The sequence below is a fragment of the Sus scrofa genome, chromosome 10, assembly GCF_000003025.6.
Source record: "Sus scrofa isolate TJ Tabasco breed Duroc chromosome 10, Sscrofa11.1, whole genome shotgun sequence".
In the NCBI taxonomy this organism is placed as follows: domain Eukaryota; kingdom Metazoa; phylum Chordata; class Mammalia; order Artiodactyla; family Suidae; genus Sus; species Sus scrofa.
Genome location: NC_010452.4, coordinates 37678343 through 37702118, shown reverse-complemented (window position 1 = coordinate 37702118; position 23776 = coordinate 37678343). Strand labels below are relative to the sequence as shown.

The 23776-nt window shown below is 36.8% G+C and overlaps 1 protein-coding gene across 7 annotated transcripts in view; it reads right to left on the bottom strand.

Annotated features, from left to right (window-relative positions):
* The window catches only part of LINGO2 (leucine rich repeat and Ig domain containing 2), a 1289931-nt gene that overhangs the window by 329021 nt on the left and 937134 nt on the right, over positions 1–23776 (bottom strand). For all 7 annotated transcript variants that reach the window (XM_021064187.1, XM_021064192.1, XM_021064188.1 and 4 more), the window contains one exon: positions 3687–3845. The gene's annotated coding sequence lies outside the window, so the exon portion shown is untranslated. The remainder of the gene's footprint in view (positions 1–3686; positions 3846–23776) is intronic.

The window sequence follows — 23776 nt, the reverse complement described above, 5'->3', positions numbered from 1 at the left end:
AAAGGACATGATACTTTCAGCAGAATTACTTAATTAGGTTTAAGGAAGCAGAATGTGCCAAGTAAGGTAGGTTTGCTTTCTAGCCATAAAAATGTGCCTGCCATGCAAGCTGCATTCCCAAGGAATGAAACCCAGTGATTGATGTGAAGATAAAACAATGAAGGAAAGGATAAAGCCTGAGAGATAAAAGTCTCAAAAGGGAAATAAAGTAGGATAGCAGCTGCCCCCATCTTAATTGAAGCATAAATTTCAGGAAGAGGATGTGAGGTTTAATTTCAAGCACATATTGGGAGAGAGTTTGTGTGTGTGTGTGTGTGTGTGCTCTTGTGTGTGATGAAAAACCATGTGAGTTAAATTCTTTTCATCCTTTGTATGAAGAGTTTTCAAACAATTTCTAGAACAGGAAAATGTTGCAAATGTAGAGGTTCATGGATTATCAGTGAGAGGCATTCATTTAGTCAGCATTTAACAGAGATCTAACAGAAGCAGCAATGGACAGGCACTGTTCTAGTCACTAGGATACAGCAGACTTGAAACTGTACATTTCTGCACTTGTGGAACAAAATATTTTCAGTTTATCTTTCTCTCTGTCCCTACCTTCTCTGCCTCTACTCCCACCCTATGCCGGAATCATTTTCTTTTGTATAGTATAGATGATTATATCACTTTCATATATACCCCATCTCCTTTTGTGTTCCTCCCTACATTCCAGTCTCAAGCTTTCCATCCTCCAAGCATAACATTTATTTTTACATTATGGTGCCTCTGCCATCCCGTGCCCTAAGCCTAGGATGGTTTCACACTTATCTCCTGTCAATCAAAACTCTCCCATTTTCTTTTTTCTTTTTCTTTCTTCTTTTTTTTTTTTTTTTTTGCTGTGCAGCTGAAATGCCTCATAAGCCTCAAAGACCTATTAATACTCCTTTCAGTTTTAACCATCCTTCATGAACGTTTTAGTTCATTTTGCCTGGAGTGAGCTGTTTATGAGTCTGTTTTACTTTGTGAGTCTGAACTGTTTGAGGACAGCATAGGGAGGGTTGCTAATTAGTTTCTGGCCACATACTGCTTTACATGGGGTTGTCATTCAAAAGAAAAATAATGTTCACAGAGCAAGTTAACACATAGCAAAAAGTATTTAAGATTCAGATGAGGAAATAAAAATATTCAGATGAGGCTTTTCATGATGGAAACTGCTACCTTGTGAAGTTCTCAGCTTTTATTTTCAGAAGACCTCAGAGAAAGAATAGTGAGAATAGTACAGGTGAGAATGTCCACACATTCTGCAGAGTTAAGGATGAACTGCCTACCTAGGTGCTACTTCCATGTTTTCCACGAACCACCTTGGAGATGGCAAATCCTATCATGTGGGGTATTCTATTAACAGAAGTGCTTTGGAAAAAATCTCACCTTTTATATCCTGTCTTTATGGCTTAATATTGCTCTTATGTACAAGCATACAGTAATGGAGCTTGAGCTAGGCAGACGTTTACTCTAAAAAGAAAAATTGCTTTTAAGCTAAGCAACAGTGCAAGTTTTTGTGATTTTGTTATAAACTTCTGAGGACAGAATTTGGGAGCCTGGGCACTCTTTTAACTATGGAAGAAGCATCACTGTAAAAAATGCAACTGTCATTCTTACAAGAGAGAACAAAAAATTAATTTTAAATTAATGTAAGTATAAAAACTAATGTATAAATTTTCTTCATTTTTAAAGAGTTAGACTTTAACTGGGAAAATATATGAATTCATTATCAAATCTTTTATGTCTTGCGGGGCAATCTAAGTAATATGTTTTTATACAGAAGAATGGAATTTACTATCTCTGTTCTTCCTAATCAACAGAATTCACTTCAAAAGACTCCGTGAAGAGAAGTTATGTTTCTTTGTGGATCAAAAGTACTTGTATACTTTCTCTGTAATGATGACCTATACAGGTCAAAAAGATAAGGTATTCTAAAGCATAAGGACACTTATTTCAGAGATTAGCTTTTCCTTTGTGACGAGATAAATAATTGCTAATAATTTCATCAACACATGATTATTTACCTTCAAAATACATTTATTTTTATCCCTCTGGTTTTGTCTTTCTTCTGCTTTCTAAGCCTGATGTTTCAACATGCAATCCGATTTTGGTGAAAATATTGAAATAAACATAATCAGGATGAAATTTATCTTGGACTCAGAGATTAAGACTTAAAAGCTTATGAATATGAAAGTATATCAAGAAGCATTCCTGCTATAAGTATTTGCTAGATACTAATGCGATGAAGCATGGAACTAAGTCGAGCTTTATCCCACAAATGCATCCTGCATGTTGATGTCTCTTTTATTTATAGACTGGCAGAACTCTTCTAAATGTGGTTAACATAATTAGCCACAAAAGAGGATAAACAATTATCCACTAACTCAGTTAATCGAATAAGGATTTTTGCCATGAGTTTGGTGCTCTGAACAATTTCTAATTTTAAATTATAAATTTGAAATCTAACCATTTGAATTTCATATTCTTAGGATATTAACTTATAGACAAAGGAGCTAATAGAGGACTGGGGAGGGGTATTTGTTAAACGTTAGAAGATCAAATATTATCAACAACTTTCAAAGTTCTTGTTTATATCCAAATAATTATCTTAGGCTATAATTTATTAACTGAGTTCCATTTACTTTATTTCCAGAAAATACGAAGCTGTATTTTGAAAAAAGAAAAATTAAAGTGTTCAAGTGACTTCGAATAATCTCCCTCTGTGGTTTCCTGAATGAATACAGTTTACTTATATTTTCTGTTTCTGTAATTGAACTTAAAGAAAATCTTACTTTGGGACTCATAAAATTCACAGAAGATGTAAGAGCTTTGATGATCTTAAAGTTGGAAGACAAGAATAACTTGTAGTTTCCCCAGGTAATTCTTGATAGCAAATTTAAAGTATGCTATAGAGGAGGAAGAGAGTTAAAGGGAAAGATAATAAGATCTGACAAAACTATGGATAGTAGTCAAAAAGAAGTTCCATAAATTTGCGAAGAGAATACTTGAATGAAATTATATATAACATTTTAAATTTTAGGAGTCGCAATAATAACGAAGTATGTCATCGTGTCACCATTTTATCTAATACTTAGAGGAACAGAATTTAGAGTGATAAATAAGTTCAAAGAAATAAAAGGCAAAAATAATGAAATATCTTCCAAATTGGAGTAAACTTGAAGCATATATATATATATATATATATGAATATGTGTATATATATGAATATATGTATATATATTCATATGCTACAAACTGGTACTCAAATTTCTATATCGTAAAATATAAACACTTAAGGGTAACAGTTTCTCTACTGAAATTTCAAAAAGTACAACTGCTTATTCCATTATAGTTCAGAGTAGTTACATAAAGAGGAAATGTCCTTAGCTTGCAATTCTGGGCTATTGCATTAAACTAGCATCCATTGTACCTTGAGTCTGCTTTCTGTTGTATCTTAAAATAACTTCCCTCTCTTCTGGAGAAAAGAAGACTCAATTATTACTATATCCATTCTCCTGAATCCAAGGGAGCACTATTCCTTAACAGTCTGTTCAGTGGTCTTAGAAAACAAACGGAAAACCTATACATTATTCAATACCTCTTGGCAACACACTAAAGCCCTTGCAGAAAGTGATAAATGATCAGATGGCTCCCTCAAATCTTACCTGGTTTACTCTTTTTAAAAATCCTACCCTTGCTGTCTACCATGCAAAGCTCTTGGCCACTGGGTGGAATCCAAACTGGATACTTGATCATGATAATTCCAACATGTCATGGGCAACAGCATCTCTCAGAGTCCCACAAGCCAACTGCTTGAAACAAACCTGCAACAAAAAAGGTATTTCTTCATTTTAATTGAAAAATAGTGAACCATGTCCTAGATCCAGGAGGCATCACTACTTAATAAATAAGGAATCATAAAGGCATGTATGAGGGGTAATAAATGCCTCTTGAGATGCTGATAAACATTAAAGGCAGAAGACTGAAGTTTATGGGCTACAGAAGGTGTTTTTGCAGACAATGCTCCTCTTCCCATGATTATTGACCTACTTAAGTCAGTGTAAATAAACATTTCTGATATTAAAACTCACATATCTTATAGAGTTTACCCCTTCACCTTATATAGGTGACTGACCACTTGTCGGACTCGAGAGTATTTTTCTGACTATCCATAATCTTCTAAGGGTAACTAGGCAATGAGTTTCAACAGGGCAAAAAACCATTAGCTGCTAGAAGAAAATTCACACCATGATCTAGTTCAGGGACAGTTTCCTTTGTGAGTTTTGACACTCCACTCAGAGTCAACATTCCCAGTATAAAAAATTGAAACATGTATGTAGGGAGTGCGTGAGGAACACCTTTGAGGAGCATATATGAGGTACTTCAAATCCACCTCATTAGAAGAAGTCAAATCCAGCAGCTGCCATCATCCGAATTGAAATACAAACAGTAAGACAGTAACCAACATGAGTATGTTGTAGCCAGAGTCTGTACTCAAAGGAATGACCAAAACCCAGGAAAGTAATTAGAAAACTAATATTGAGACATTCTACCACATACTTAATACTTCAACTATTTGTATTCATATGAGTAAATACGGTGTTTAGACTTCATAAGTATGTTTAACTTCCATTCAAGGAGGAAAAAAACTTGCATAATCAACAGCTCTTAATTGCACAGACACTTGCCACACATATGACTTCATTCAACAGTAATTTGGAAAGATCTTAAAAAACAAATTTGCTCATTGGTCTTCCCATAATCGCAGTAGCCTTTAATAATGACAAGAGTTTTTTTTAGCAACAACCATGTTTACTTATACATACACAAGAATAAACTTATTATTATTATTTTCTAAGTGGTGCAAAAGAAATGGCCAAGAGGTTACTTTAAATCTCTAGGAGGATTCATGTGAGTGATTATGTGCTGTAAATTCATGGACACAGATGCAAAGACTGATTTTAACAAGCTACAGAAATGATATATCCTCATGCACCTGTGATTAGAACTTCAAGTATTCCCAGAAGTCATTGTGAAGACTTCATTAAAAGACACAGTAGTGCCATATCTTATTGTGCCATTTCAGCAAGAATGGTAAGATGGCAAGGGGTTGAAGTCAAACACAAACCTAAGATTAAAAATCAAAACTTCAAGATAAATCCTTAAAAAAAGAGATGTGTACCTGGACACTAAATGACCATTCTGCAGTTCAAAACTAATGCGTTGTGCTGATGCTATCAGCGACACACATAAATGCCTACACACACACACACACAAACCACGGCTGAAACTTTCTAATCTACTGATTCAAGCTCTGGTATTCATTAAGCTAAAATCTTAGTCAACTTCTGGATGCAAATGTTTCTATTCACACCCCACGTTAGTTTACTTCTTTTATTCTTCTTTTTTTTTCCTTTTTATGGCTGCATACGTGGCATATGGAAGTCCAGGCTAGGGGTCGAATCAGAGTGGCAACTGAGGGCTATGCCAGAGCCACACAATAGTTGATTAGAGCCACATCTGCAACCTATATTGCAGCTTGCAGGAATGCCGGATCCTTAATCCACTGAGCCAGGCTAGGGATCAAACCTGCATTCTCATGGAGACTATGTTCAGTTCTTAACTGGTGAGCCGCAGTGGAAACTCTCTTCTTTTCTTTGATGATATTCTGAAAATTATCAAATCAGTTCTCTTATACAACAAATCTGTTTCCATGAGTGGTTATCCTTTCTGGTCTTTTGGTGGTCAGGCAGCATATTAGAAGAGGTCATAAATGGGTAGATTAATGAGAGGGAAGTGGAGATTCAACATAATCTTTCGGCTACCAAACTTTGAAGTAAGGGATTTTTGAAAGTTACTTGCCATGGAAGGACCCTTCTTTGCCCTAATGTGACTTCTAAAACTTATGACATTTACTATAAGAGAGTGAAAAAAAAAAGAAGCAAATCAACATTCCTACTTGTTTCTAAAACACCTTTATTTCATTAAATAGAAGGTTGTGGACCCTTTGAAGGGGTAGGGTTTTGTGTGTGTGTGTGTGTGTGTGTGTGTGTGTGTGTCTGTTTTAAGTACTGAATAAAAAGTTTTTCCATTGAGTGTTGAACACTGATTCATCCATTAACTCACTTAGTCATATTCCGCAGATTTTAATTGAGCACCTCAGTTTTGTCAGATATGGGAATAGGTGCTTGAATACATACTGAAAAACCCATATTATCCCCATAAAAAGATTGCTATCTATTCTATTTTGATATATTGACATATATGGGTAATCAAGAAAGGTAACAACATTAGAGCAATTTAAAATAATTGGCTTTATTTTATATCCCACACACTATCTGACCAGACCGTGGGATTTTATGATGTTTGTCAGTGAGCAAAGCACTATAGGTCAAGACCAAGCTACAATACAAAAATGACCAATTCATACAGTCAACTTATGTACAGGGTGTACCGGATGTAATGGTTTTGTGTCACTGGGAAGTATTTCTCCGTAAGCCCACTGCTGACTGAGCCATGAGGGTTCAAAAAATCTAACCAATGACATTCTAATAGTACATGGATATTTCTTGCATCCAACATAGAGTCAGTGTGTATTAGGCATTGCAGCACAATCCAGTGTGGTCTAGATCACAGGTTAACAGATTTGGGGTGGTGGGCACACTATGATACAAAAGTTGCTTCACATAATTTTTGTATTATCATTCCATTTATTTTCTCAAAGAGGATATATAAAATTAAATGCACATATTTTTCTCAAAGAGAAGTCCATGAGGTATTCATAAGAAGCACTAATTCTACATCAGTTTGAATCTTTATTCTAATGCCAATTTTCAAAGTGAAATAAAATGCTTAAAATAAGTTTCACTTCTCTCTTTTCAGACATGAAGTGGAAAAAGAATATAAAAAAAGGTATAGATAATATTTTGAAAAATACTTAGATATTAAGTAAAAAATTAAGAAATTTTTACTAAAATCAATAGGGTTTCTGAATGGTTTAATTTTCTTCTGTTTTCTCATCTTTTATTTTTTGAGTTTCTGCTTATTACTGAAACCACTAATCTAAACAAGCATTTTTTAAAAATATAAATGCTATTCTTATTTTTTGTCTTTTGTCTTTTTACGGCCTCAAACTTGGCATATGGATGTTCCCAGGCTAGTGGTCAAAACAAAGCAATAGCTGCTGGCCTACACCACAGCCACAGCAATGCAGGATCTGAGCTGTATCTGTGACCTACACCACAGTTCCCGGCAATGCCAGATCATTAGCCAACTGAGCAAGGCCAGGGATTGAACCCATATCCTCATGGATCCTAGTTGGGTTTGTTAACCACTGAGCCATGATGGGAACTCCAATGCTATTCTTATTTTTGAGAAATTTATATTCTTCTTTTAAAAAGAATTCCAGGAGTTCCAGTCATGGCTCAGTGGTAATGAACCCAGCTGGTATCCATGAGGATGTGGGTTCGATCCCTGACTTCACTCTGTGGGTTAATGATTAGGCATTGCCATGAGCTGTGGTGTAATTTGCTGATGTGGCTTGGATCCTGCATTGCTGTAGGCCAGCAGCTACAGCTCAGGTTTGACCCCTAGCCTGGGAACTTTCATATGCCACAGATGCTGCCCTAAAAAGACAAAAGAAAATAATTCCGAATAAATACATTATATTGTATTCAATTTTGCTTCAATAACATTGATTTAAAGTCTTTGAATGTATTTTTGACCTTGTTCAAAGAATTTCTAGATAAGGGCATGGTATACAGAACCTACTGATAAAATCCTGTTGTACATGAATCTAGAATAAAGCAAGACCAAAATAACATTTTTAAGAAGTAGAAGAAACTCAAACATTCACAAAGCCTGTTTTCTTGTTTTTTGGTCTGGTCTTGAGTGCTGTGTAATTGAATTTTGGTCTTCTCTGTTTTTCTTTATGCACACTACCATTGCCATTTTAGTTTATTTTATTACTTAGAAGAAAGCTTACAAAAGGATCCCCTTAGCACTTAGGCACTCATTTTATAGGATATTGATTTGTACTTGTTGATATGTTGCTCTTTAAACTTTATCTCAGGGATGCGTTTCATCTTCTCCATGGATGCATGTTGCCTAGCCCTTCAGGTAGCCAACAAAACTATAGGAGTACTTCGCATTCTATGACTCAGTGTATTTGTTAAATGACTGCTTGGCACATTTTTCAAGCTTTGTGTCTATGTTGCTTGTTTTCCCCCACAAACATCAAGAATACAAACATTGAGAATGTAGGAATAGGTAGGTTATCAATAACCAAAGTCATGAGGCTTTCTTCCTTAGAAATTTCAAATCTGCATCTTTTTATCAGTGATATCGGAAAAGAAAAAAAAGGCACCACCAGTTTTAGTCACAAAACTATTGCTTCTAAATACCCTCCACTTCTTTTTTCAGATGGAAAAATCACAGATTACTTCCAGCAGGCAGGGGTCATTAAAAAATAATTATTGTTACTTCTATATACTACCCATTTTATATGTAGTTTCCCATTTGAATGTCTCAAAAAACCATGTGAAATAAGTATTATAATAATGTCCACTTTATGGTGATGAAAATAAAGATCAGAGAGTTTAAATTATTGCCCAAAGATGCAGAACTTTTGAAAAAGACAGCTGGAGTGTGAAGTTAATTGATAGTGCCATACTGTCAATTCTAAATTTTCATCAATTGAGTTTGAGAAAGTTGTTCAATCTACAGATGAAAATCTGAGTCTTGGGGACATGAAGTGACATCTAAGAGGTCACTAAGATCACAACAGGTCTGGATAAGTAACTGAACCCACGAGGCTCCTGTTTTTCTAATATATCACTCTCTTACCCAGGTTACTCTGCATGGTTTCCAAACAACTTGACAGATTTCCCAATTAATTTCATTTTAAGGATCCATGTTTTGGGTAGATTTTCATTTTAGAAAGAAGATACCATAGCCAACACACAGGATAACTGGATTTGTAGCTACTTAAAGGATCTTCATTTTTTGAAAAGCAGCAGATGACATCTTTCTCTCTTTTGAGTCAATTTTTTCCCAAAGGGGAAAAAAAATACAGACACAAAAAGACTGTATTGATAGATTGTGACAAAGTATATGATTAGAATAAAATATAAATAGCACTTTGGTGTGTTTCTGATGCCCATTTGGTATGTTTAGCTATGCTATTAGTAATTACAAGCTTAAAATAATACTCTACAATATTCATTTTATATTTTCATTTCAGAAACCTGGCAGGAAACCCCTCAACTTGTGGGGAGCCAAGGAGATGCAGGGACTCAAGGAAGGGACCTTGTCTGACAGCAGAAAAACCCGAAGGCACGTTCCTAACCAAGGAAGGGAGCTCACCTGAATGGTGTAAGCCGAAGGTGGGCTTCTGGTCAGGATAGAAGCCTGTCTGTACGGTGTAAAAAACCGAGGGAAGGCTGAAGCCTGCCTGTACGGTGAAAAACTGAGGAGAGGCTGAGGCCTGCCTGTAAGGTGCAATCCGAGGGCAGGCCTCAGGTTATGTGGCTCTCTTGTTGATGTTGATGGGGAAGAATTGGGGCTTTCTTAGGAAAACAATTTCCATGTTTGTGCTGGAGAACATGGATTGTTTCTTGGGTGACCTAGTCTTTCCTGTTGTTTTATATATTATTCAGTTTTCCTCAGTCTTTCCTGATTATTTGCTTATTATTCTTATTTTCCATTCTTATTTTCCTGTGGTGATTTGTGATTTAACAAAATTACAATAATAATATGATAAGAATTTCATCCTAAAGGACTTTCCCCTAGTTAAATCCAACTTAAGTAAAACATAGTGTTTATCTACTAATTAGTTATACAGTAAACTTTAGAGTTAGGATTTTAATGAGGTCCATAAAAGTTAGACACATATTATTCATGATCAAAAGAAACGTAGCTGTGAGTTTTGTCCTTGATTTTAGAAGCTTTTAGTGATAGCTGGCTAAGTTGATCTGTGTTTTCTCACACTGTCTCTCTGCTAAGGACACTTTGAAGATAGACACTAGTCTGAAGACAAGATTTTTTGTGTCTGTGACCTCTTCAGCTTGTGGGAATTGGCTGGCCATGAGATGGATGGTGCTGGGTCTCCTCTTTCCCACATGATATGTTGTGCCTGTTTGTCCTTGAATTGTACTCACTAAATTTAGGTAAGTTAAAGATTTTAGAACATGACGTATTGCTGCTGTACCATGTGATTGGAAAACAAAATGTAAAAATTAACCAATGTACTTTTAACACTATGATATAACCTGTAGTTAGAAACTGTCTATATAACAACTATCTATGCCAATAAAGTTTGAACAGTTCAGCGCCCTGAAAGAAGGGACAAAGAGACTGTCTCCATTGCATACACCAACGCCACCCCTCTCCTTTCAGAACGTATACTCCCTGGCTGCTGGACCTAGTTGTTGGAGCTGGACTCCAACATCAACTGACATAAAATAAAATCTAGGGCAATTCAATCAAAATCTGAGAAACCAGTGCCTGATACTCAAATGCAGACAAGTTTCCATATCTGTTCAAAGATGCTTAATTCTGAATATGATTATGATTTAGAAATTTCCAGTGAAAAGAACCCATGTTCTTGCTTCTGCTTGCCTTCTCTCTCTTTCCCTCTCTCTCTCTCTCTCTCTTTGGCTGCCAGCAGCATATGGAGCTCCCATAACTCCCACTGTGTGTGGCCAGGTATTGAAACTATATCCTGCCTCTTCAGAGATGCCACCAGTGCCACCAAGTGGGAACTCCATTGCGTGCCTTTTTTTAAAATGAGGGATCCAGTCAGTCACATTCCCCAGTTCTCCACGAATGAAACGTGTCTCCATTCTTTTTCATTCCTTTCATGTTTTCTCCCTTCTCTGTTTCCTTCCTTTCTCTTTCCTATTTTTTTTCCTCTATTGTTTTCTTTTCCTTCGATCCTTCCTTTGATCCTCCCTCCTTTTCCTTCCCTTTTGCCTTTTCATCTCAACGAACATTTAAGCATCTATTAAGTTCTATACAATGTGATGGGCTATGAAGGGTAAGACAAGTACAGAGATTCAGTTCCTGCCCAGGTTTTGCTCATAGTCTAGGAGGGTGGACAGAGAAGTCAACCAATATATTACAGAAGATGGATAGGGTTCCAAACTTCATTGACCTCTTCAGAATATGTCAGCCTTGAGTAGAAAAATAGTGTATAATTAGATTCTAGCTTGCTCAGCCTGGTCAAATATGAACTTACAAACAAAATTGACTCATTACCTAAAAGATCCCCAATACCTCACTCTTGAGTATTCTATGGCTTACAAATGTATCCTTTATTTTTAATTTATTATTCTTATTATTACTATTATTTTTGGTCACACTTACAGCATGAATAAGTTCCTGGGCCAGGGATTGAACCCCTGTCACAGCTGTAACCAGAGCCACAGCAGTGACAATGCTGGGTCCTTAACCTGCTGAGCCACAAGTAGACTCCAGAATGGGATCCTTTAAATGTCCAGAGCTCATAAACAAATGTCTTGGGGTCAGTTGTACTTGAATATGAATACATCTTGACTGATTACAACCAGAAACCAAAATGATGGGTAACCAAAGGAACAGTCAATGGTGAACTGAAGGAAGTAAGCTTAGCCTAAGGACATTACAAACGACATTTTTAACCCTCTTTTTCCCACACAGAACATGTTTGTGAACTGGTTTTGGTTTTGGGCAACCAATTTAAGATCCTGCTTTACAGCTATTGAAGAGTCACCACCCACTGCTGTCTAGATGTTGGTCCCATTTTCCCATCTCTTGGCAAAATTCATGGTGGGTAAAATGTCTCAACAAATCTTTCTAGTGGAGGGAAAAAAAAAATCCACTCTGGACTAGCTCATCCAAATCACCAAAGTGTGTTTAACACTGTGGATTCTTGGGCATGGCTCCAGAGTGAATAAACTCCATTTTTTGGGGTGAGATTGGAAATTCTTCAAATGACAGTTCCCTAGATTACATCAGACACATTAACATTTAAGAACCACTCTTCTAAAACAAAGCCTACTTTCAACATTTCTCAATACTTTTCCACGAATTGCATCAATTGAGGAAATCCCTTTAATGATCAATACTTTCCCTTCAAATATTGAAGGACTTATTCTTAGTGTTCAGTATGTACATGATCTTCATCACTCTTTTGGGTGAATACAACTTTCATTTTTGGATAACTGAAAAGACTTCCTACGGATAGAGAGAAAGTATTACGGGCAGCTGGAATCATGGCAGATAGTACAGATGAGTCATCATAAGAAAGAGGAAAATCAGTCTTCTTTGGTGTGAGGCAGCACTATGCCTAGAATGGGAAATGAAAAATGCAAGGAGCATCACAACTTCCATTTCATGAAGGAGACGTGTAGGTCTCCATACACGACCACCCTCAATAACAGACCTCAATAATAGACCACATGGCAGGAGTTTGGCAGCAATTGTATTTCCTAATGGGATGCAGTTAGCATATTTGAAATTCAGGAGATCCTTTTAAAGGGTGGTAGTGGCAGGGTGTTTCAGGAGTTAGGGAGCATTTGAAAAAGAAGGGTTATGAAAACAATACGCATTTGGCAAGTAACCTCTGTGAAATTAGTGTGTCATGCTGGATGGTATACCTGTGTGTTCTCTCTTTTTTTCTTTTTAGGGCTATACCTGTGGCATATGGAAGTTGTCGGGCTAGGGGTCAAATTGGAGCTGGAGCTGCCAGCCTTCACCATGGCCACAGCAACAACAGATCTGAACCACATCTGTGACCTACACTGCAGCTTGCAGCAACACAGGATCTTTAATCCACTGAGTGAGGCCAGGGATCAAACCCACATCCTCATGGATACTAGTCAGGTTTTCAGCCTGCTGAGCCACAATGGGAACTCCGCGTGTTCTCATTTAATCATCACAGCAAACCTGGGAGACAGATGTGATTATTCCTACATGGTAACTGACAGGACTTAGCATCAGAGAGGATAAATGGCTTGCCTAGGGCCAAAAAGCTAAGAGTAAGAAGCAGAATTTAAGCCTTTAACCTCTTGGTTGCATGGGCCATACTTTTTCTAATGTAATATATACTCGGTAGGCTGTTTGTCCCATCAATTTGCTTTTTATTCTCAAGAATAAATCCAGGTCAACTATTTCTCTCTTCCATTTCTAAAGCTTCCCCTCTTCTAACCACTATGTTCCAGTTTTCCCCAGCATCAGGCATATAGAGATAAAATACAAGAGAGACCATGTAATGTTTGTTTGTTTTTGGCTGTCCAGAAACCAATGCATTCCTCTTCCAATTAGCTCTCTTATTTTTGTCAGGAAAGCAAAGTGAAACTTGAATATTGCATTATTCTGGCATTTGCATTATTATCATAAGCATAATCTTGGACGAAAGGAGAAGGCTTCTTTCTACTGCTGCCTGGGAATGAGGAGGGGCTTAGATGTGACTTAAATGTGGATTCCTGAGGGAATAACATATACATAAAACCCTCATGACTGAAACACTAGGTTTTCCTGCGATATGATCTTGTTTAGTTTTCTAGCACCTAGCTTCCCAAGCTTCCTTATTCTTGTTCATATGCCTATTTTGAAAGACCTGAATCTCCTCCTGCAAAGTTCTTTTTTTATGTTTGAGACAGCCAGAGTTATTTTCCAATACTTGTAACTAAAAATCCTGACTGACATATAAACTGGCTTTTTAAAATTGATAGCAAATACCTACTAGGATTTAGATAGGAGACTGACCCAAAGTTAACATGAAATATGTCAAAGAGAACAACAAAAAGGAAAGAAAAGCAGGGGGAAAAAAAAACAAATTTTGAATAGAGAAACTGGCTGAAGTTCAGATGCACCTGGTAAATTACCAAAAATCAAATAAAAAATGAGAAGCAGATAGTCTGCATCTAGTAAAGTTTAAATCAGTATTTTAGAACTATTGTGAATGACTCCCAGATATGATGAGCTAGAACAATTTTACACCAAAGATACATTAAATTAGAACTGATTTGTTTCACAAACAGACATATGTATAAATTCTTTACAATGGGAGTACCCTAATACATAGTATAAGATTCAATTGATAAGAATTTGGCTGACACTTTTTTAGTTCTAGAGCAAGCAGTCATTGGCACAAAGGCCAAGACAGCATTCTAGGCTGGCATGTTATCAGGTAATATTTGATTTCTGCTTTCCTAAGTTCTATTTTCCTGTTTTTGTTTTTTTGAGAACCAGAATTCATTTTTTTGGAGGGGGTGTGCACCGTGGCTTAGGGAAGTTCACAGGCTAGTGGTAGAATTGGAGCTGTAGGTGCCACAGCCAGAGCAATGTCAGATCTGAGCCATGTCTGTGACCTACACCACAGCTCATGGCAATGCCAGATACTTAACTCACTGAGTGGGCCCAGGGATCAAACCCACAGCCTTATGGATACTAGTCAGGTTCTTAACCTGCTGAGCCACAATGGGAATGCCTAGAATGCATTTTTAATGTTTTTTTTTAATTTTCTACCCTAGCCAGGATCCTCTAGACAGGTAATCATTGGAATTTTTTAAAAAATGAGATTTTTTAAAAATGAAAATAGAAGTATTTATATTACCATTTATCAATCATCTATTGAAAAATTGTTTACTGTATTACTACCTTCTAGGTACTGTGCCAGATTCTGGGATAAAATAATAAATGCAACACACCCTGCCCTAGAGTTTACATTATCTATTAACTTAGGCTTATTGAATTCACACATTTTATGTAAACTTGGTTATACTTAATAGTATGTCCTACTTCTGAGCTCCTGGAGACAAACATAAATGTGGCATAAAATTTTTAAAAGCATACTATCAAGGTGTCTCAAGATTGAGTAAAACATTTATATTTTTTGACCCACTCATGGCAAGTGATAGCTAAGAAATAATCCAAATTAAAAGCAGTAAGTAATTAATTCATTCTTTGCCACATTCAACACATATTTGTAACTACTACTATGTGCTAGGTTCTGTTTTATTAGAACAGCCCAAGACAAACAAAGTTCATACCTGGTGATTTTCCTTCCAGAGGAATAAGGCAGATGGTAGAAAATAAGATGATTTCAGAAAATAACACATGCTATGCAAATAGAAAATATAGCAATGCTAACAAATAGAAAATATAGCAATGCTAACAGGACTGGGAAGGTGCTTGGTAGACTGGGGCATGAGTTAAGTCCTAACTGATGGAGTGTTCAATGTAAGATGTCCACCTAGGTATTATTTATGGCAATGAAAAATTAGAAGCAGACCAAATGCTCATAAATTAGGTAACTAGTATTGGCCTTACCCTGCCACAAAATAACTACCATACTGGTAAAAAAAAATTAAAAAATAATTGAGGCAATAGTTCTAGGCATTAAATGGGCAGCACAGGACTGCAATATTTGAGATAAAGGAAATTACACTGAGGTGAGTCCTGGCTCACCCCACAATTGCCTGGCTTTTTTGCCTGGGGACATCTTCCTGCCACAAAGAAGGAAGGCAAAGCCCAAAAGGAGTGAGGAAGTGGACACTGGAGCTCCACTGAAGCAGCTGGAATACAGAGAGCAGGGTACCTGAAAAGAAAGGATGCAGAGGAAGGGTCCTCGAAGTCTGGATGAAGATTTACCATAACTCCTCGGGAAAGAGGAAAATATTTTGAATTGAATGGTAATGATAATATGACATCAAAATGTATTGGATGAGAGGCAGATCAAGATGGCAGAGGAGTAAGACATCATGCTCACCTTCTCCCATAAACATATTAAAAAAAAACACATCTACATGTAAGACGACTCACACAGAACATCTATTCAATGCTGGCAGAAGAACTTAAACCTCCAAAAAGGGCAAGAAACTCTTGACATAACTGTTGTAGAACAAAAGAAAAAAGAGAGAGAAAAGAAATCAGGATGGGACTAGCATTCCTGAGAGGGAGCTGTGAAAGAGAAAAAGAACTCACATCCTGGGAAGCTACCTAACCATCGAGGAGATCAGCCAAGTCAGAGGGACTTCAAAGTCACCAAGAAAAGTGCAGCAGCTGGACTAAGGAGGGCAAGGGAGAGTGACAGTCTCACTGGTCATCTGCACCATGACCCCAGACACCACAGCCTGATATGCTCAGGTAGGGGCTGGGCGCTGAGACTTAGGCTCTGGAGGTCAGTTCCTGGGAGAGGACTAGAGTTGGCTTTGTGGAGATAGCTTGAGAGGCTAAGGAGCAGTGTGCCATGGGGAGGTGAGCGGTGTGCTATGGGCTGGGGAGTGGAACGCCATGGCAGAGGGAACCCAGGAGAAGGTCTGGGCCTGCAGAAAAAGCAAGGTGCCATTGTTGGGGAGGGTGAGAGGAGGAGGGGTGGACCACCATAGGAATTTCCCTGTGTACACGCACACGGGCTGTCAGAGGGTGGGCTCTGGCCAGACTCACCAATAAGAGGAGAGAAAAAAACCAAAAAAACAAAATAAGAAATCAAAAAGGAGAAATCACAACAGATACTGTAGAAATACAAATAATAATAATAATAATAAGATAATACTGTGAACAATTGCATGCCAACAAATTTGACAACCTATAAGAAATGGACAATTTTCTAGAGACTTATAGCCTGCCAAAACTGAATCAAGAAATAGATCAACTGAACATACCAATCACTAGAAATGAAACTGACTATGAAATAAAAACAGTCCCTACAAATGAAAGTCCAGGACCAGATGACTTCACAGGTGAATTATACCAAATATACAAAGAGGAACTTATATCAATCTTCCTTAAACATTTCCAAAAGGTTGAAGAAAAAGGAACATTCCCAAAGATATTCCATGACACCAACCAAATACCAAAACCAGACAAAAGATACTACCAAAAAAAAAAAAAACCATAGGCCAATATCTTTGATGAATATAGATGCAAAAATCCTCAACAAAATTTTAGCCAACTGAATCCAACAACATATCAAAAAGATCATACACCACAGCTAAGTGGGATTCATCCCAGGTTCACAAGGATGGTTTAACATACACAAATCAATCAACACCATACACCACATTAACAAAAGAAATATCAAAACCACATGATCATGTCAATAGATGCAGAAAAAGCATTTGACAAAGTCCAACATTCATTCATGATAAAAACTCTTACTAAAATGGGTATAGAGGGAATATACCTTAACATAATAAATGCCCATAAAAATATAATACTCAATGGAGAAAAGCTGAAAGACTTCCCACTAAAATCTGGAATACAACAAGGATGTGCACTCTCACCACTGTAATTCAACATAATACTTGAACTACTAGCCACAGCAATCAGACAAACAAAAGAAATAAAAGGTATCCAAATTACAAGAGAAGAGGTAAAATTGTCACTATATGCAGATAACATAATACTATATATAGAAAACCCAAAGGACTCAACCCCAAAACTATTCGAACTGATCAACATTCAGCAAAGTAGCAGGATATAAGATTAACATTCAGAAATCAATTGCATTTCTATATACTAACAGTAAAATATTAGAAAAGAAATACAAAAATACAGTAGCTTTTATAATTGCACCCCCCAAAAAAATCAAATACCTGGAAATAAACCTGACCAAGGAGGTGAAATACTTTTAAAGAGGATGCAAAGAAATGGAAAGATATTCCATGCTCCTGGGTGGGAAAAATTAATATTGTAAAAATGGCCATACTACCCAAAGCAATCTACAGATTCAATGCAATCCCTATCAAATTACCCATGAAATTTTTCACAGAACTAGAACAAGCAATCCAAAAATTTATGTGGAAACACAAAAGACCCAGAATTGCCAAAGCAATCCTGAGGAACAAAAACCAAGCAGGAGGCATTAAACCCAGACTTCAGGCAATATTACAGAGCCACAGTCATCAAGACAGTGTGATACTGGTACTAAAACAGAGCTACAGACCAATGGAACAAAATAGAGAACCCAGAAATAAACCCAGACACCTATGGTCAATTAATCTTTGGCAAAGGAGGAAAGAACATAAAACGGGAGAAAGTCTTTTCAGCAAGTGGTGCTGGGAAAACTGGACAACCACATGTAAATCAATGAAACTGGAACACACTCTCACACCATGCACAAAAATAAACTCAAAATGGATTAAAGACTTAAACGTAAGACAAGACAACATCAAACTCCTAGAAGAGAACATAAGCAAAACATTCTCTGACGTCAGCCTTACGGATGTTTTCTCAGGTCAGTCTCCCAAGGCAACATAAATAAAAGCAAAAATAAACCAATGGAACCTAATCAAACTGACAAGCTTTTGCACAGCAAAAGAAATCATAAACAAAAAAACCCAGAAAGATTACTTACAGAATGGGAGAAAATAGTTTCAAATGATGCAACTGACAAGGGCTCAATCTCTAAAATGTACAAACTACTAATACAACTCAACAGCAAAAAAGCCAATGGTCCAATTGAAAAATGGGCAGAAGACCTGAATAGACATTTCTCCAAAGAAGATATTCAGATGTCCAACATGCAGATGAAAAAATGCTCAACATCACTGATTATCAGAGAAATGCAAATCAAAACTACCAGGAGGTACCACCTCACACCAGTCTGAATGGCCATCATTAAGTCCACAAATAACAAATCCTGGAAAGTGTGTGGAGAAAAGGGAACCATCCTGCACTGTTGGCGGGAATGCAAGCTGGTACATCCACTATAGAAAACAGTATGGAGGTACCTTAGAAAACCATACACAGAACTACCGTATGATCCAGCAATCCCACTCTTGAGCATATATCCAGACAAAACTTTCCTTGAAAAATACACAAGCACCTGCACGTTCATTGCAGCACTATTCACAATAGCCACAACATGGAAACAATCTAAATATCCATCGACGGATGATTGGATTAGGAAGATATGGTATATATACACAATGGAATACTACTCAGCTGTAATAAAGAATGACATAATGCCATTTTCAGCAACATGGATGGAACTAGAGACTCTCACATACTGAGTGAAGTAAGTCAGAAAGAGAAAGACAAATACCATATGATACCACTTATATCTGGAATCTAATATATGGCACAAATGAACCATTCCACAGAAAAGAAAATCTTGGACATGGAGTACAGTCTTGTGGTTGGCAGGAGGGAGGGGAGGGGTTGGGATGGACTGGGAATTTGGGTTAATAGATGCAAACTATTGCCTTTGGAATGGATAAGCAATGAGATCCTGCTGTATATCACAGGAAACTATATCTAGTCACTTGTGATGCAGCATGATGAAGAATAATGTGAGAAAAAAGAATGTACACATGTGTGTGTGACTGGGTCACATTGCTGTACATTAGAAAATTGATAGAACACTGTAAACCAGCTATAATGGATAAAATAAAAATCATTATAAAAAATGTGTTGGATGAGAGGTGTTCCCATTGTGGCTCAGTGGGAATGAATCTGACTAGTATCCATGAGGATGTGGGTTCTATCCCTAGCCTTGCTAAGTGGGTTATGGATCTGGCATTGCCTTGAGCTGTGGTGTAGGCTCGGATCTGGTATTGCTGTGGCTGCAGCATAGGCCAGCAGCTGCAATTTGATCCCTGGTCTTGGAACTTCCATAGGCTTGCAGGGGGCCTCCTGCCTCTAAATAAATAAACTGTCAGATGAGGCAAATGAATGATTCAAATTATATTCCTAATTTCAAAAACTTAAAGAAGTAAGGTCTCAAACCAGAGATCTAAGTTTCTACCATAAGGAACTAGACAAGAATGGATAAAAAAAGGAAATAATGAAAAGAAAAGATTCAATGACATAGAAACAAACAATACAGAAAATCAACAAAGCCAAAAGTTATTTTTTTAAAAAAGAGAAATAATTGATAAATGCATAGTAAAACATAAAACAAAAACAGACAGAAGATGGAAACTAAAAATAGTATTTACTAGGAAAAAAGGGACATCATTATAGATCTTAAAGATATTAAAAGGATGATGAAGGGAAGTTCCCTAGTGGCTCAGCAGGTTAAAGATCCAGCATTGTCACTGCTACAGATTAGCTTGCTGCTGTGGTGCCCGTTTGATCCTTGGCCTGGGAAATTCTGTATGCTGTGGTCATGGCAACAACAACAAAAAAGGGTAACAAGAGGATAGTGCGAATAACATTATAAAAGTAACTTGACAATTTAGATGAAACAGATAGATTCTTTATAAAACATATTCTAAAATTCCCAAAAGGAGTTCTCTGATGCCTTAGTGGGTTAAGTGTCTGCTTCAGTGGGTTAAGTGTCTGCTGTGTTGAGGGTTTGATCCCTGGCCTAGGAACTTCTGCATGCTATGGGCATGGCCACCAAACGAATTCCTTAAAAAGTTACCACAATGAATAAAGTTGATTATATCTAATAAAGAAACTGAATTCATAATTATAAAAAACATTACCACAAATATATCTTTGGATTTAGATAGTTTCACTAGAGAGCACTGTCAAACATTTAAGGATGATATATCATTCTTTCACAAGCTCTTTTAAAAACCCAAAGAGGGAGGATCACTACTCAATACATTTTATGATTTCAAAATGAACATGTCCTAGTATCAAAACCTAACAAGAAAAAAAATGAGAGACCAATACCCCTCATATATGTAGAGGCAAAAATCACTAATAAAATATCAGCAAATCAAATCCAGCCTTGTGGGTTTGTTGTTGTTGTTGTTTGTAAAAAAGGATAATACAATATGACTAAAGAGGGATGTATCCCCAGAAAGCAATTTTATGTTTTAATGTAATTCACCATGTGATCATTCAAATTAATGCAAAAAATTATATGACAAAATTTAACAACAATTTACCGTAAAGAAATCTCAGCAAACTAGGAATTGAAAGGGCCTTCCTTAATCTGATGAAGGGCATTCATCTAAAATTAACATCATAACTAATGGTAAATTGTTGGACACTTCCCAAAGGTCAAGGTAAGTCAAGTATGTTGCCTCTCCCCACTTCTATTTAATATTATACTGAAAGTCCTGGTCAGCTCAATAATACAAGAAAAAGGATATCAAGAGCATACAGATCAGAATAAAAGAGGTAACACTATCTTTATTCTCAGCTAGCATGATTTTAAGGTGTATAGTCTTATGAAATCTATTAGAACTAATAAATGAAATTAGAAAAGTCACACAATTTAAGGTCAGCATGGAAAATTAAATAGTTTTCCTATGGTATTAGAAGTAAACAAAAAGAAAATCAAATTGTAATAATGCATCCATTATAGCATAATAAATACAGTGACTTGTTTTTTCTTCTTTTTTTGGCCTCCCCATGGCATATGGGGCTCCTGGGCCAGGGATCATATCCAAGCCTCAGTTGCAACCTAGTCCGCAGCTGTAGCAATGTAGGATCCTTAACCCACCGTGTCAGGCTGGGAATTGAACCTGCATCCCAGTGCTCCAGAGATGCTGCCAATCCCTTTGCACCAAAGTAGGAACTCCAAAAATAGAGTACTTTCAAAAATTCATAAAAAAAACAAATATAAGTAGGCAGAATTCTAACCTGGCCCCCATGGTTTATGCTTCTTGGGGGTACATGTCCCACATAATCCCCTCCCTCTGACTGTGGGAGAGACCTGCGAACATAATGGATTATCACTTTTATAATTATATTAGTAGTCAGTTCCCACTGAGTTAAGCAAAAGGAATATTATCTTGGTAAGCCTTTAAAAGAAGGTGAAGCTTCAGAGAGGTGTCTTCTTGCTGGTCTTGAAGGCATAACCTCCATGAATCCTACAGTATAAGGAAATGACTTCTGCCAACAGACATGTGAGCATGAAAAAGGACTCTGAGGATCAGAAGAGATCTCAGACCTGTCTGACACTTCAATTTCTGCCTTGTGAGATCATGAGCAGAGAAGCCAACTATACTATGTCTGGACTTCTGACCTATAGAAACTATGAGATAATAAGTGGACGTTGTTTTAAGCCGTTCCATTTGTGGCACTTTTAAAAATATCAATAGAGAACTAACATATAAATGTCTCTACACTGAAACAACACAATGTTGCTAAGAAAAGTTAAAGAGGATCTAAGTCAACAGAGAGATATACCATGTCTAAGGATCAGAAGACAGTATTTTTAAGATGTTAGGACTCTTTAGGTTGATTTATAAATTAAACACAGTTCAATCATAATCCCAGCAACTTTTTTTTTTTAAATAGAAATGTTGATGCTGATTCTACAATTTATACAAAAATGCAAATGATCCAGCAAAAGCCAAAATGCATAAAGAAGGATTAAAATAAAGGAATTTAGTTTTAAAGCTGCCTATAAAGCCACAGTAATTAAGATGGTGGGGGTAAAGATACAATGATAGAAAAACCGATCAACTGAAAATAATAGAAAATCTAGAAATACCTCTATGCTTATACCATCAGTAATTTCAGCAAAGCATATAGAGTACAAATATAGACATAAGAGATACACAGCAAATTTGGGTCACCGATTACATCAGTGGCATTAAGCAGAAGTAATTTCAAAGGGAGATTTGGCATTATCTATGAAGTTTTATTTCTTACACAGCAAAAATGAAAGCAACAGATCTGAACCAAGCATCATAAAATGACAGAAAAAAAAAATGTTAAACTGCAGAGTGGTGGCTATATGGGATACATTTCACTATTCTTTAGATTTTCTATGTTTGTTTGAAATATTTCAACAAATCCTCTTTCCTTATGACCCACCACTTCCACACTTGGAGTTCACACAAATGACCTATATTGACTTTTAAAATACTTTTTTTTTTGGTACCTTTCTATTCGATATTTCTTCCTACATAAGGCAAGACATGTGATTTCTAGACAAGTGATGATCAAAATAAGATACCCTCTAGATGAAGTTCTGAGATTTTTTGACGTTTGTCATTCTGCACAAAAGACCTATATCCACATGTTACTAGCAGTGGATGACTGCTGCCACCTGCCAATGTTTAATGCGTATCTCACAGGGAGTGATCAGTCACTGCATTCTTCTTCATCTTCTTCATCAATGGACACGTCTTTGCTTAATGAACAGCCTTTACTTGAGTGTATATTCAGACCTCTAGAGCTGAGCGAAGCTGCTATATTTGTGGCTGGATCTGATGCACTTGAAAGATGCTTCAAACTTGGATGCAGCGCTTATGACTCACAAATCTGTAACGCTGGATGGCTAATCCCTTCTGGGTTTCAGACCTCTACTTTCAACTGTATATCCTTCACATTCCTTGGCTACTAGGCGAGCACCTTCACCTCAGGTGATTCACAGTTGAACTAAATAACTCCTTTCATGAAACCTCTCTTTCCCTTTATCCTCTCTCAGGTCAGTGAATCCTCTGGCTATTCACACAGATGCAGAAATCACAAAAGAGAGGAGAAGAACAAAACAGCATTCAAAAACACAGAAAAAAGGTGAAGTTAACATTTTATTCCTCCTCTTTCCTTGCCCCTGTAGCTAATCAGCACCAGGTGGTGTTACTCTAACTCTCAAATATGTTGTTTGTTCATCCACTTATCTCCTTAGACTGTTAAAACAATTTCCAAAGTGGCTTTCCAGCCTTTAGTTCAGCTTTCTCTAAGCAATGGTTTCTGAACTATAAATCTCACCACCATCACAAATAGGATAAAATCAAAATTTCTTGACTATGACATAGCATCCTTTATTTTATGAAATCCACTCACTATCTACCATCCTTAAGTAATTTCCAAAACATGACATGCTATCTGTCCTTTGTTTACCTGCATTTGATTA